The 13,730-nt window shown below is 44.4% G+C and overlaps 1 pseudogene; it reads left to right on the top strand.

Annotated features, from left to right (window-relative positions):
- LOC141167335 (uncharacterized) overlaps positions 1-13,730 on the top strand; it is a 253,708-nt pseudogene that overhangs the window by 165,269 nt on the left and 74,709 nt on the right.

Below are 13,730 nucleotides of genomic sequence, written 5' to 3' on the forward strand. Positions count from 1 at the left end.
TCATCAGCAAATTGTATCTGTAGAAACATTCACTGCTTTTATATAATTTTGTATTCTTTTCTTGTTTGTGAAAGGCAATGATTGAGGACCTGTCACCATTTTTTACATGCTAAACTGGCTACATCATGATAAAGTGGCTGAAGATCTGAATAAAATGTTTTTATCTTTTGATTTCTCATCTCCATTTTGGAGATATTAGCTTGTAAAGTTTATTTGCTAATTTCTGCTACAACCAAAGGGGCGTTAACAGAGATTCTTCCCTGAGGGTGTTTACTTCTTTTTACCCAGCATGACACTGCCCAATTATAAGTAGAGATAAAGAAAGAACTTGCCCCAAAAGAAGGTCTGAAATGGACTTCTCTGTGTGATATGGTAGGACTGATACGTCTAACAAGGTCACCCAGATCTCATTGCCAGCACCTACTGTGATTACAGGTGACAGAAGGAGAGCAGAGCTGAGTGTCATCACATACACCTCTCTGAATCTATGCCAATCAGGCAGCTCTGCTCTCCTCCTGGCATTTCTAATCACAGATAAAGCAGAGAGATGTATGTGATGACACACAGCTCTGCTCTCCTCCTGGCATTTCTAATCACAGATAAAGCAGAGAGATGTATGTGATGACACACAGCTCTGCTCTCCTCCTGGCATTTCTAATCACAGATAAAGCAGAGAGATGTATGTGATGACACACAGCTCTGCTCTCCTTCTGGCATTTCTAATCACAGATAAAGCAGAGAGGTGTATGTGATGACACACAGCTCTGCTCTCCTCCTGGCATTTCTAATTATAGATAAAGCAGAGAGGTTTATGTGATGACACACAGCTCTGCTCTCCTCCTGGCATTTCTAATCACAGATAAAGCAGAGAGGTGTATGTGATGACACACAGCTCTGCTCTCCTCCTGGCATTTCTAATTATAGATAAAGCAGAGAGGTGTATGTGATGACACACAGCTCTGCTCTCCTCCTGGCATTTCTAATCACAGATAAAGCAGAGAGATGTATGTGATGACACACAGCTCTGCTCTCCTTCTGGCATTTCTAATCACAGATAAAGCAGAGAGGTGTATGTGATGACACACAGCTCTGCTCTCCTCCTGGCATTTCTAATTATAGATAAAGCAGAGAGGTGTATGTGATGACACACAGCTCTGCTCTCCTCCTGGCATTTCTAATTATAGATAAAGCAGAGAGGTGTATGTGATGACACACAGCTCTGCTCTCCTCCTGGCATTTCTAATTATAGATAAAGCAGAGAGGTGTATGTGATGACACACAGCTCTGCTCTCCTCCTGGCATTTCTAATTATAGATAAAGCAGAGAGGTGTATGTGATGACACACAGCTCTGCTCTCCTCCTGGCATTTCTAATTATAGATAAAGCAGAGAGGTGTATGTGATGACACACAGCTCTGCTCTCCTCCTGGCATTTCTAATTATAGATAAAGCAGAGAGGTGTATGTGATGACACACAGCTCTGCTCTCCTCCTGGCATTTCTAATCACAGATAAAGCAGAGAGGTGTATGTGATGACACACAGCTCTGCTCTCCTTCTGGCATTTCTAATTACAGATAAAGCAGAGAGGTGTATGTGATGACACACAGCTCTGCTCTCCTCCTGGCATTTCTAATCACAGATAAAGCAGAGAGGTGTATGTGATGACACACAGCTCTGCTCTCCTCCTGGCATCTCTAATCACAGATAAAGCAGAGAGGTGTATGTGATGACACACAGCTCTGCTCTCCTCCTGGCATTTCTAATCACAGATAAAGCAGAGAGGTGTATGTGATGACACACAGCTCTGCTCTCCTCCTGGCATTTCTAATCACAGATAAAGCAGAGAGGTGTATGTGATGACACACAGCTCTGCTCTCCTCCTGGCATTTCTAATTATAGATAAAGCAGAGAGGTGTATGTGATGACACACAGTTCTGCTCACCTCCTGAGGTCACACAGTTCTCATTGTTGGCACCTACCGTGATTATAAGTACAGGGTGAGGAGAGCAGAGCTGTTTGTCTGGGATAGATGCAGAGAGATGTATGTAATGACACACAGCTCTGCTCTTATACGTCGCCAATAATCACAGTAGGTTCTTGCAGTGAGATCTGTGTTTTTTACTTACACAGAGAAAGCCTGTTGTAAGCTTTTCTGGGAGCGTTTTCTTTTTTTTTTTTTTCCGCTGCCCGACGCCTCCTGCTGATCTTTGAGCTACATCATACAGGGAAAGAAGTAATTGCCCCCAAAGAAGAATCTCTTCAAACCGAGTCCTCGCCTAGAATGGAATCTATCATATAAACTTTACAAGCTAATGTCTCTGCAATGGAGATGAGAAATAAATATAATAAAAAACTTCCAACTTGTTTTAAAATTTGTCCTGATTTAGTTTGGATCATGGCCGCAGGACACACTGTTCGAGGTTAAGTCACTGCATCCTCTGAACTTGATAAACTCTATTGTAACTGCTGACATAAGATTTTATCCAATTTGCTTCCACAGGATTTGTCTTTGAAAAACCTGAAATCATCTCGATAATTGAAGAATTTCAAGACCATTACCATACAGCAGGTAAACGATAAAGGAAATCTGACCTCTGTGTATTGTAAATTCCTGAACTTCACAGGTTTTGTGTCTTTGTACCTTGTTTCCATCATTACTTCAGCTCCTTCTCCACAGTTACTTGTGTTTGCAATTTGCAAATAGTCTCAATCTAAACAAAATAATAAAGAGGGCACCACCATATATCAGGGATCTAATATATAAATAGTCTCAATCTAGTAGCGATTCCTAAAGTACTATTTTCCAAAACTAATAATCTGGTGAATAGGGGTTAGGCAACTGACACAGTTCCTTAGTGATCCATGATAAAGGCTGATCCATGTCTGTCCTGTCTCCAGTGTTAGTACATGGTTTCACCATTGACATAAGGTTTGGTTAAGCAAACGTAGAAATGCAGTCACATTCTCTGGGTTTCACCAGTGTTGTCACCCACCTTTGGTTCACCCTTTTCCATGTTTGTTTTTATGTCCAAAATAGGGTGCATATTAGTTTAATAAAACATCTTTATCAGGTCACCGCCATGGTGAAATCCTTGACAAGATATGCATTTAACACTTGCGGATTTGTGGAACATATCCACCTTGTCTGGATTTGACCTTAGAGATTGTAAGGAGTGCACTTGCTAAAGCTTAGGCCCCCGTCTTGGCAAACATATTATGGCTTGTGTCAACTTTTTAAAGATACAGAATTGCACGTAGAGCCTCACTTCATGGTTGCTCTGCACACGAGGAGCTAGAACCCACCTTCTCTCAACTACCCACCTGTTACAATTTACATTTAACACTGTGCTACTTGCTTGGAGCCCATTCTCTCATCACAAATTCTAGAAAAATTGCACTTGGCTTGTAGACCTCTTTCCTACATGAAAATCCCACCATAATTGGTTGGATTTCGGCCTACAAAAAATGAAGGTCACGTATGAATCTTGTTTTACTGTTGCAGATGTGCAGCCCGTCAGAGTGAAAGAGGAGCCGGAGTATCATTCAGAGACTGAAGTGTCCATTGGATATGGGACATCAGAGAGTTCTGTGGGCAGCAAATCGGGACGTCTGTTACTTGCGCAAATATGCAATAGAGTTGAGCCGGCCCGTCACTCGGAAGCCCCTATAGGGCGAGATATGGTAGATAAAAGTTTATATAAAGGTAATATGTTTTTTTTTCATTTCATTCTTCATTCATTATACATATTTCACAATAAATATGTACAAATTACAAGAAATATACGCATTATGCATCACCAACAACCCCAACCCTCCTCGGTAGAAATATAGATAGTTGCTCCATATATCTGTACATCTGGAGCTTTCCTCATTTTCATTAATTTAAGGGGTTGTCTTCTCATACGACATTAATGACCTATCCTCCGTATCAGTGGAGGTCCGACACCTGGCACCCCCTCTCCCCCAGCTTTAGTATTAGCGCCATTGAAGATAATAACAGCTGATCGAGAGGGGTGGTTTGTGTTGGACCCCCACCGATCCTGAGGATAGGTCAGCTGTGATCCCATGCTGTAATGATTATAGGGACAATCCCTGTAATGTAAAAAAAAAAAACCCTCTTCGAAAAGAGAGAAAAGAAAAACTGCTCCAAAACCTCCCCAAAAACAGGAGTTTTCTGAAGCCATTTCTGCTTTAAAAAACTAAGGTTACGTGCAGTTTTTCCAGCATAAGCCACGTAAGGAAAATGCCGCCAGTCATTTTCCTGAAGTAACTTTGCCGTCATTTCTTCCAGCGGCTTCACCACCCAAGCTATTCTCTCGATACTGTAAAGTTTAGAGAGCAGGTGGCTTCCGAGCGAAAGTTGCCGAAGAATGAACATGTTAAAAAAAGTGATATGAGACAGAGCATTTGCACAGCAATGCCATTTTGACATTACTGTGCATTATGTTCATTTTATAGAGCGCTTTTTCAGGCGGATTCCGGGAAGACTGTGTGATCTTGTGCACACAGCCTAAGGGTCACATATAAATATTTTGTATTTCTCTTTCAGCAGCACAATCCATCACGGTAAAAGAGTAACCCAGGTATTCTTCTGAGACTGATGTGTCCCCCAGATATTGGACAGCAGAAAGTTCTGTGTGCGTCAAGCAGAAACTTGTTATAAGCGCAAATGTGCAATGGAGTTGAGAAGATGGTCTGTCATTCCAGAGACTCTACAAGACAAGACCTGGTAGATCAAGGTTTCAATAATGGTAATAAATCTTTAGTTCAGGCAATTCGTGACCAGTATGAAGGAACGACCTGAGTTCGGTCAGGTGCCACCAAGTCTGAAGTGACGGCTGAGCGTAAATCCCATCTCACTGAGAGATCTTACAAATGCACGGACTGCGGAAAATGCTTCAACAGTACTTCACACCTATTAAGACAGATGAGAATCCATGCTGGTGAGAGGCTTTATTTCTGAGGGAAATGTGGAAAAAGTTTCATTGATAGCGCCTAGCTTGTCATACATGGAAGGACGCACACCGGTGAGAAGCCATATGCCTGTAGCGAATGTGACAAGAGGTTCATATGCAAGTTGCACCTTGTGAGACACCAGAGATCTCACACGGGTGAGCGGCCGTACGTGTGCAGCAAATGTGGTAAAAGGTTTGTTCAGAGCTCCAATCTTCTCACTCACTTGAGAACCCACATGGGGGAGAAGCCGTATTCTTGTTCTTATTGTGAAAAATGTTTTATCCGGAGGTCCCATCTTGTGCGTCATCAGCGGATTCACACAGGACAGGGGCCCTATGCTTGCAGTGAATGTGAGAAAAGCTTCACAGAAAGTTCTGGTCTGCTGAAACATCTGAGAACACACTCAGGGGAAAAGCCTTATGCCTGCAGCCAGTGCCAAAAATCATTTATGGACAAGTCCGCCTTGGCCAAACATCAGAGAACTCATACAGGGGAGCGGCCATATCCTTGTAGAGACTGCGGGAAAACGTTCTCTCACAGCTCCGCTCTGGTGAAGCATGTCCGTATTCACACTGGTGAAAAGCCGTATGCATGCAGAAAATGTGGGAAAAGCTTTTCTCAGACCTCGGCCCTTGTGAATCATGAGAGAACTCACACTGGAGAAAAGCCATTTTCATGTTCTGACTGTGGGAAGTGTTTTACACAAGCGTCCTCCCTTGTAAAACACCAGTGGACTCACACAGGAGTGAGGCCATACACCTGCGGAGAGTGTGGGAAGAGTTTTACATACAGCTCCATGCTCGTCAAACATGAGAGGACGCACAAAAAATAACACATTGCTTAAATATAAATGGAAAAAAACCTTTCCCAAACCTAAAAACACCCTTAAATTAAATGGTTTCTCCAGGAATAATGAAAGAAAGAAAATGTCATTAAGAATAAATATCTTTAATTAGCAAATCACATTCATTTTGTCACTATAATCACTACAATGACAGAAACCAGAATGTTAATAGGACAGGAGCCTCTGAGCATGTGCAGTAGGACGCTCCGCTGCTGTGTTCTGGAAGTAGCTTATACCACTAACTCCAGGACACAGCAGCAGAACTGCACATGCTCACAAACACATCTTGTGAAAGGGTTATTCCCACACTATCAATCATGTAGGTTTTTTTCAAGCCAGTTTGCACATGTTCAGTAAAATGTCTGCTATTCTTTTAGAATCGGTATCCTCCTCTTAAAGGGGTTGTCTGGGCATAGGTATTTGATTACTTATCTAAAGGAAAGGCCATTAGTAGCAGATCAATGTGGCTCCAACAACCTTTGCCCCCGAATGATAAGTGGCCGTGACTGGATTTAAACACATTGAATGGAGATGCTAAGCGCAGTTTCGTTCAATGTGTAGCAGGCGCTGCTGGGTACTGCAGGACATCTCGTGTTCTTTTGTATAGAAGCAGTGCTGCAGTGGCTGCTTCACGTTGAACAAAGCTGCGCTCAGCAACTACTTTCAAAGTGTTGTCGTGGAAACCCCTCTCTAGGGAGAGCTTTGGGGGAGACGCTAGGGGTCTCAACACGTTTGCCAGTTTTGACAAAATTAAAGCGTCAACCGGTTACGGAGACAAAGCTACAATTGACACATGTGTCAGCTGGGCCTTAAAACAGGGATCCTTTTTTTATCAAGTTAGAAAAAGGAAGAGAAATAACGGTAATAGCATATACAGTGCTGGTCACCATTATTGGCACCCCTTCATTTTTTTCATAGACTGTACAATATCTTCAGAAATGAATGGAAATGTACCAAAGTTATATCCTCTGGATTTTTTAATTAGTGGTCCAAACTAATACAACAATAAAACATTGTTTTTCATCTTCCATGTTGCAATTTCAAAGAAGAAACAGAATAAACAGCATGTGCAGCAATAAAGGCACCCCTAATTAATACTTGGTTGCACACCCTTTGGCATTGCTGACAGCCTCCAAACGTTTCTTGTAGCCATCTATAAGCTTCTTGCACTTCTCAGCCGGGATTTTCTTCCACTCTTCCTTTGCAGTTTGTTCAAGCTCTTGAATGTTTGCAGGGTTCTTTTTCTCAATGGTAGATTTCAGCTCACCCCAAAGATTTTCAATGGGATTGAGGTCAGAACTCACGGCTGGCCATTTTAAAGCAGTCAATTTTTTCTTTTTCAACCATTCCTGTGTACGTTTGGCTGTGTGCTTTGGGTCATTGTCTTGCTGGAGGACACATGATCTTCGACTCAAACCAAGTTTTCTTACACTGGGTAGGACATTTTGCTCTAAAATCTCTTGACAATTCTCTGATTTCATGATTCCTGTGAAACGGTAAAGGCCTCCAGTACCAGACTCTGCAAAGCAACCCCACAGTATTATGGATCCTCCATCATGCTTAACTGCTTGTAAGGTGTTCTTTTCCTTATAAGCTTCATTGCACCGTCTGTAAACAAACTGCTGCTTTGCATTGGCAAAAAGCTCTATTTTTGCTTCGCCTGTCCACAGAACATTTTCCCAGAAGGATTGTGGTTTGTCAAGGTACTCTTTGGCAAAGATCAGTCCTTCCTTTTTATGCATTTTCTTCAGCAATGGTTTCTTCCTTGGCCTTCGCCCATAAAGCTTTGCTTGGTTTAGTGTGTAGCGTATGGTACTTGTTGAACCCATAACCCCAGACTGTTTCAGGTTGGCCTTCAGGTCTTTTGATGTTTGACATGGTGTTTTTCCACCATTCGCACCAACCTTCAAAGACATCTCTTGTCAATTTTCCGCTTTCCCCCACGTCCAGGGAGGTTCTTGACGGTTCCATACTTGGCAAACTTCTTAATAACATTGCGCACTGTTGAAACTGGGATACCAAGGTCTTTGGAGATGGCCTTATACCCTTTGGAAGTCTTGTATTTGCTAATAATAGCAGCTCTGATGTCCTCAGACAGCTCCTTTGTCTTCACCATTGTGACAAAGGAACAGGGCCTACCATGTGGCTTTTTAAAACACTGACGTCATCATTCATTGGCTAATTCATGTCACATGGGCACTGACAATTAATCACAGGACAATCTCTTTTATGATTTACCACAAGCGAGTCAAAATGTGTTTCCATACTAAATTAATGTAAAGGGTTGACAATACCACTGTCACAGCAAGCTTTAGGTTTTTCTATTTTTCCCTCCCATTGTTTTTGGTTTTAAATTATTGTTTATCATTTACTCTTTTGTATTTTACACGAGGGCTCTATACAAAAGGCTGTTTGACTTGATTCATTGTTTTCAGGAGATATTCCACATTATGTACTTAAACTGCATGGGTGCCAATAATGATTAGCAGGACTGTATGACCATAAGATCATTTCAGCAGAAAGTATATAGATTATAAGGTCAACTCTCCGGTAACCTACACTTATGAAACCAGACAATGTCTAAAACAGTTCACCAAATTAGCAAGACTTACATACTGTCTGGTTATTTTTAAAATAAAATAAAACCAAAGTTATTCTTCTGAGATATAAATTGTCTTAAATGATAATAAAAGTAAGCTAATTAAGAACAACATCTACAAGACATCAGAAAGACATGAGCCATCGTGAGGAACAGTATCGACGGACGCGTGTGTGATGGAAGTGCTGGGCCGTCTCCTGTTAGCCATGGAAATTATTATGTTTGGTTAATGGCCAGATAGTTTAGGATTTTTTTTTAATGTTAATGTGATTTTCTTTACCTCTATGAGAAGAAAATAAAGTTGATTAATTCTAGTATGAATAAAAACCTTTACTTTTGTACTGAAGTTTTTATTGAGTTTGAGTCTAAACACTTAAAGGGAATCTGAAAGCAGTTTTTTGCTATGTAATCTGAGAGCAGAATGGTGTAGAGGTAGAGAGCCTGATTCCAGAGATGTATCACTTACTTGGCTGCTTGTTGTCGATTCAAAAAAAAAAATCTGTTTTATCTGACAAAGTTTATCACTAGAGGACTAGATGTCTCATGCCCTGTAGTCATCCTGCTCCCTGTAACCCCGCCCACATCTCTGATTGGCTGCTTTCTGTCAATATACAGTGTACACAGAAACCTGCCAATCAGTGGTTTGGGTGGGGTTATACACACCTCAGCATTCAGAGAGCTGGTAAGTCTTCAGCAGAGAGAACAGTGATTTTATCAAAACTACAGTAAGCAGCCCAGTGAGTTAAACGTCGCTGGAGTCAGGTATTTACGGTACTAAACTTTGTTTAAAGCTAAACTAACGCAACAATTCGTAAACAAAGCAAACCCCTTACAATAACATGGGGGGGGGCACTTAAAACTATTCCGTATTTCTGTGCATGTCACGCCTAGCCAGATAAATTTAAAGTGAGTCATTAAGCTCTGAAATCTTAATCTTACTTATCAAAGTAAGCAGAGGTCACTGTAGGGAATCTGGCACTAAGAAGAATTATGCCTTTTGTTTAAAAATCCCATGTATATTTTTGGGTAAAACTTTCTTTATAATCTTCGCAATTGAGTTGCACTGTAGTGTCATGGAGTCCAGACAACCCTTCTGCAGATAGGCTAACTTTGTCCCCCACGGTATTAACTGGTAGCGTGGAGTTAGCCATTGAAACTGAGGAAGGAAGAGTGCTCCAGACCATGCTGCTCAATTACAATGTTCAGACCACCTCATTTAAGAAGAACAAAGAATATTTTCTAGCCATTTTTAAACGTAAAGGGTATCTGTCACCCCCCTGGGAGACTTGAGACCTCTAATATGGGCATACAGGTTATAGAAAAGTAAATCTATACCTACCTGTATGGCCCATAGTAGAGGTCTGCTTCCAGTGAAATGGAGTTTTATAAAATCTGTTTTCACATGCTTGTCATTCTTGGACGCCAAGAAATCCCCGCCTATCTCTTTAGTTAGCCCAGAAATCCCCGCCTGCTTATTTAGCATGTCCCCCCCCCCCTTCCCCTGCATGCTCCCCGGCACATCAGAACACTGCAGAACAGTGCAGAGACAAATGGGACCTGGAGGAAACAAAGCATTCCTGAAGTGAGTGTCGCATTGCGCATGCCCAAGAAATGAGTTAGACCAGTGCACATCACAGAGCACTGTGATGTGCAGGGGAAGGGGGTGAACATGCTAAATAAGCAGATAGGTGGGGATTTCTAGGCTAACTAAAGAGATAGGCGGGGATTTATTGGCGTCCGAGGACGCCAAGCATGTGAAAACAGATTTTATAAAACTCCATTTCACTGCAAGCAGACCTCTACTATGTTCCATAAAGGTACAGTACAGACCAAAAGTTTGGACACACCTTCTCATTTATAGATTTTTCTGTATTTTCATGACTATGAAAATTGTACATTCACACTGAAGGCATCAAAACTATGAATTAACACATGTGGAATTGTATACTTAACAAAAAAGTGTGAAACAACTGAAAATATGTCTTATATTCTACGTTCTTCAAAGCAACCACCTTTTGCTTTGATGACTGCTTTGCACACTCTTGGCATTCTCTTGATGAGCTTCAAGAGGTAGTCACCGGAAATGGTTTTCACTTCACAGGTGTGCCCTGTCAGGTTTAATAAGTGGGATTTCTTGTCTTATAAATGGGGTTGGGACCATCAGTTGTGTTGTGCAGAAGTCTGGTGGATACACAGCTGATAGTCCTACTGAATAGACTGTTAGCAGCTTTTTTCTTGCCATAATACAAATTCTAAGTAAAGAAAAACGAGTGGCCATCATTACTTTAAGAAATGAAGGCCAGTCAGTGCGAAAAATTGGGCAAACTTTGAAAGTGTCCCCAAGTGCAGTTGCAAAAACCAGCAAGCGCTACAAAGAAACTGGCTCACATGAGGACCGCCCCAGGAAAGGAAGACCAAGAGTCACCTCTGCTTCTGAGGATAAGTTTATCCGAGTCACCAGCCTCAGAAATCGCAGGTTAACAACAGCTCAGATTAGAGACCAGGTCAATGCCACACAGAGTTCTAGCAGCAGACAAATCAACTGTTAAGAGGAGACTTTGTGCAGCAGGCCTTCATGGTAAAATAGCTGCTAGGTGTTATGCACACGCCCGGGCTAAGCGGCGTGTGCGTGTGATTGGTAGTGATTCCACTGGACCGTGCCGGAGAGTGAATGCCTGGAGGGGCGTGACTAAGTATTCACCCGATCCGACCAGGGTCGCACGACGGCATACGACGCCAGTGCACCAAGGAGGAACCGAGCAGAGGGACCAGGTGCTACTCCAGGACAGACCCCGGACACGGCTGTTGACCCACACAGGGGAATACAGGAACAGGCTGGTAGGCTGGCACACAGACTGGTGGGTATAGGCAGGCACGACGGGTATGCAGGCAGGGGGGTAAAGGCAAGCACAGCTAGAGTGCAGACAGGGAGGCACTAGCAGGTAGGAACACAGGCGGGATAGGACCCAGTACACACCGGGACTCAGGAACAATACAGGCAGAGGGTTACAAGCAAGCACAGCTAGAGTGCAGACAAGGCTGAGCAGGGAGGACAGGGCTCTGTTCACACAGAACAGACAGGAAGGGAAAGACAGAGCCAGATACTCACACAGTACTTGCAGAGACAACAAGCAGGAGTTAGGTACGAGTTCAGACTCTGCAGAAAAAGGAAGGGAACGGACATAGAGGTAAAACAGGTAAAGGACAGGAGAGAGTTCAGACTGGAACTGAGTGTACGGAGGAGACCGACACTGCAGAGGGATACAGGAGCGGGTCTGGGAATACGGCCCCCAGAGAGGCGGAACGAACAGGCAAGGAGCGTGTTCAGACAGGACAGACCAGACGCAGGAGCGGGTCTAGGAAATCGGCCACTAGAAGGCGAGAGGAACAGGCTAGGAGCGTGTTCAGACAGGACAGACAAGAGAGCACAGAAAGGACTCAGTTCAGACACGGGAGCTGATACCGCAAAGCAGGAGACATACAGGACTCAGTTCAGACACGGGAGCTGATACCGCAAAGCAGGAGACATACAGGACACAGTTCAGACACGGGAGCTGATACCGCAAAGCAGGAGACATACAGGACTCAGTTCAGACACGGGAACTGATACAAAAAGCAGGAGACAAGAGACGGGACCTGGCACCTTCAGAGTGCAAGCACACACTGAAGGAAACACTATGCTCAGGCAGGGATAGAAGGGAGCTGCTGAGCTATATACCAAGTGACAGACAGCAATAGGCTGAGGACGCACAAGGGGTGTGACCCACAGCAGGTACAAAAGGCAGGAAGTGATCGGGCGCCGCCCTTAAGCAGCAGAAACAGACACAAACAGACAGCATGGAGGGAAGCCAGAGAGACATTCTGGACAGGAGATCAAGTGCGCCCTCTTGCACAGTGGGAGATGGACCACCATGCAAGGACGCCGCCAGGTATGTTACAGTACCTCCCCCCTTACGCCCCCTCTTCTTCAGGCCTGCCAGAATCTTCCGCAGGGAATTCGAGGGCCAGTCGTTCACTGGGTTGGAGGGGGACAGAGACTTAAGGGTAATCTCTGCTTCGAGGTACATCTTGTCAAGCTCACAGGAAGAAATAGACGGGTTATCACGTACATAATGAGGAAAAGTCACTGTCTCTTTGTTATCTGGTGGTATCCCGGAGGATTCAGGAAACAACTGGAGGTCCTCCGCCGGGTCAGAAGAGTGCAGAGGCTCAGAGAAAACAACTGCTTCAGAGTACACTAGGTCGGACTCACTGGAGGAAGCAGGCGAGGTATCGGGTACCGAGTATAGGAAAGTCTCTGTCCATTCACCACCAGGTGGCACCCCGAAGGGTTCTGGAGACAGCTGGCGGTCCTCTGCCTGGTCAGAGGGGTGTAGAGACTCACGGGTAACCTCTGCTTCAGAGTACACTAGGTCGGACTCACTGGACGAAGCAAGCGAGGTATCAGATCCAGGATATAGGAAAGTCTCTGTCCATTCACCACCAGGTGGCACCCCGAAGGATTCTGAACACAACTGGAGGTCCTCCGCCTGGTCGGAGGGGTGTAGAGACTCAGGAGTAACCTCTGCTTCGGAGTACACTAAGTTGGACTCACTGGACGAAGCGAGCGAGGTATCAGGTACAGAGTATAGGAGAGTCTCTGTCCTTTCGCTACCAGGTAGCACCCCGAAGGGTTCAGGAGACAACTGGAGATCCTCCGCCTGGTCGGAGGGGTGTAGAGACTCGGAGGTAACTACCACTTTGGGGTACCCATTGTCAGGCTCACAGGACGAAGCGGACAAAGTATTGAGTACCGGGTGTAGAGAAGTCTCTCTCCATTTGTCATCGAGTGGTATCCCGGAGGGTTCAGGAGGCAACAGGGGATCCTCCGCCAGGTAGTAGAGGTGCACAGACTCTGAGGTAACCACAGCTTTGGAGCATCCTTGGACATGCACACCGGTTAAAGAGAAAGAAGCATCTGATGCCGGGTGCAGGAAGTTCTCCTGTGTGGAGTCTGGATGGGCAGAAGTCTCTTCGGCCAGGAGAACTGGTGCACTACCCACGCACATTACCCATTGGGGTTTCTCCGGGATACAGGGAGATGAAGCTTCAGTAGGGACTCCAAGGCTGGGGTCAGGAGGTCTCAGGGAGGACAGACCCTGGCGTGACGGCTTGCCTCTAAGTCTAGCACGTCTGGACTGCCTCTTGAGGTTGAGAGAAGTATTCCGGAAAGCGTAGTCACCCTGTGAGGATTCTGGGTGGGCAGTAGTCTCATTGGGCTGGAGGACTATTGCGCTACCCACACACATTACCCGTCGGGGCTGCTCCGGGATATTGGGAAGTGAAGCTTCA

Source organism: Phyllobates terribilis, unplaced genomic scaffold (assembly GCF_046119375.1).
Source record: "Phyllobates terribilis strain yellow unplaced genomic scaffold, ASM4611937v1 Scaffold_11__3_contigs__length_659146591, whole genome shotgun sequence".
NCBI lineage: Eukaryota > Metazoa > Chordata > Amphibia > Anura > Dendrobatidae > Phyllobates > Phyllobates terribilis.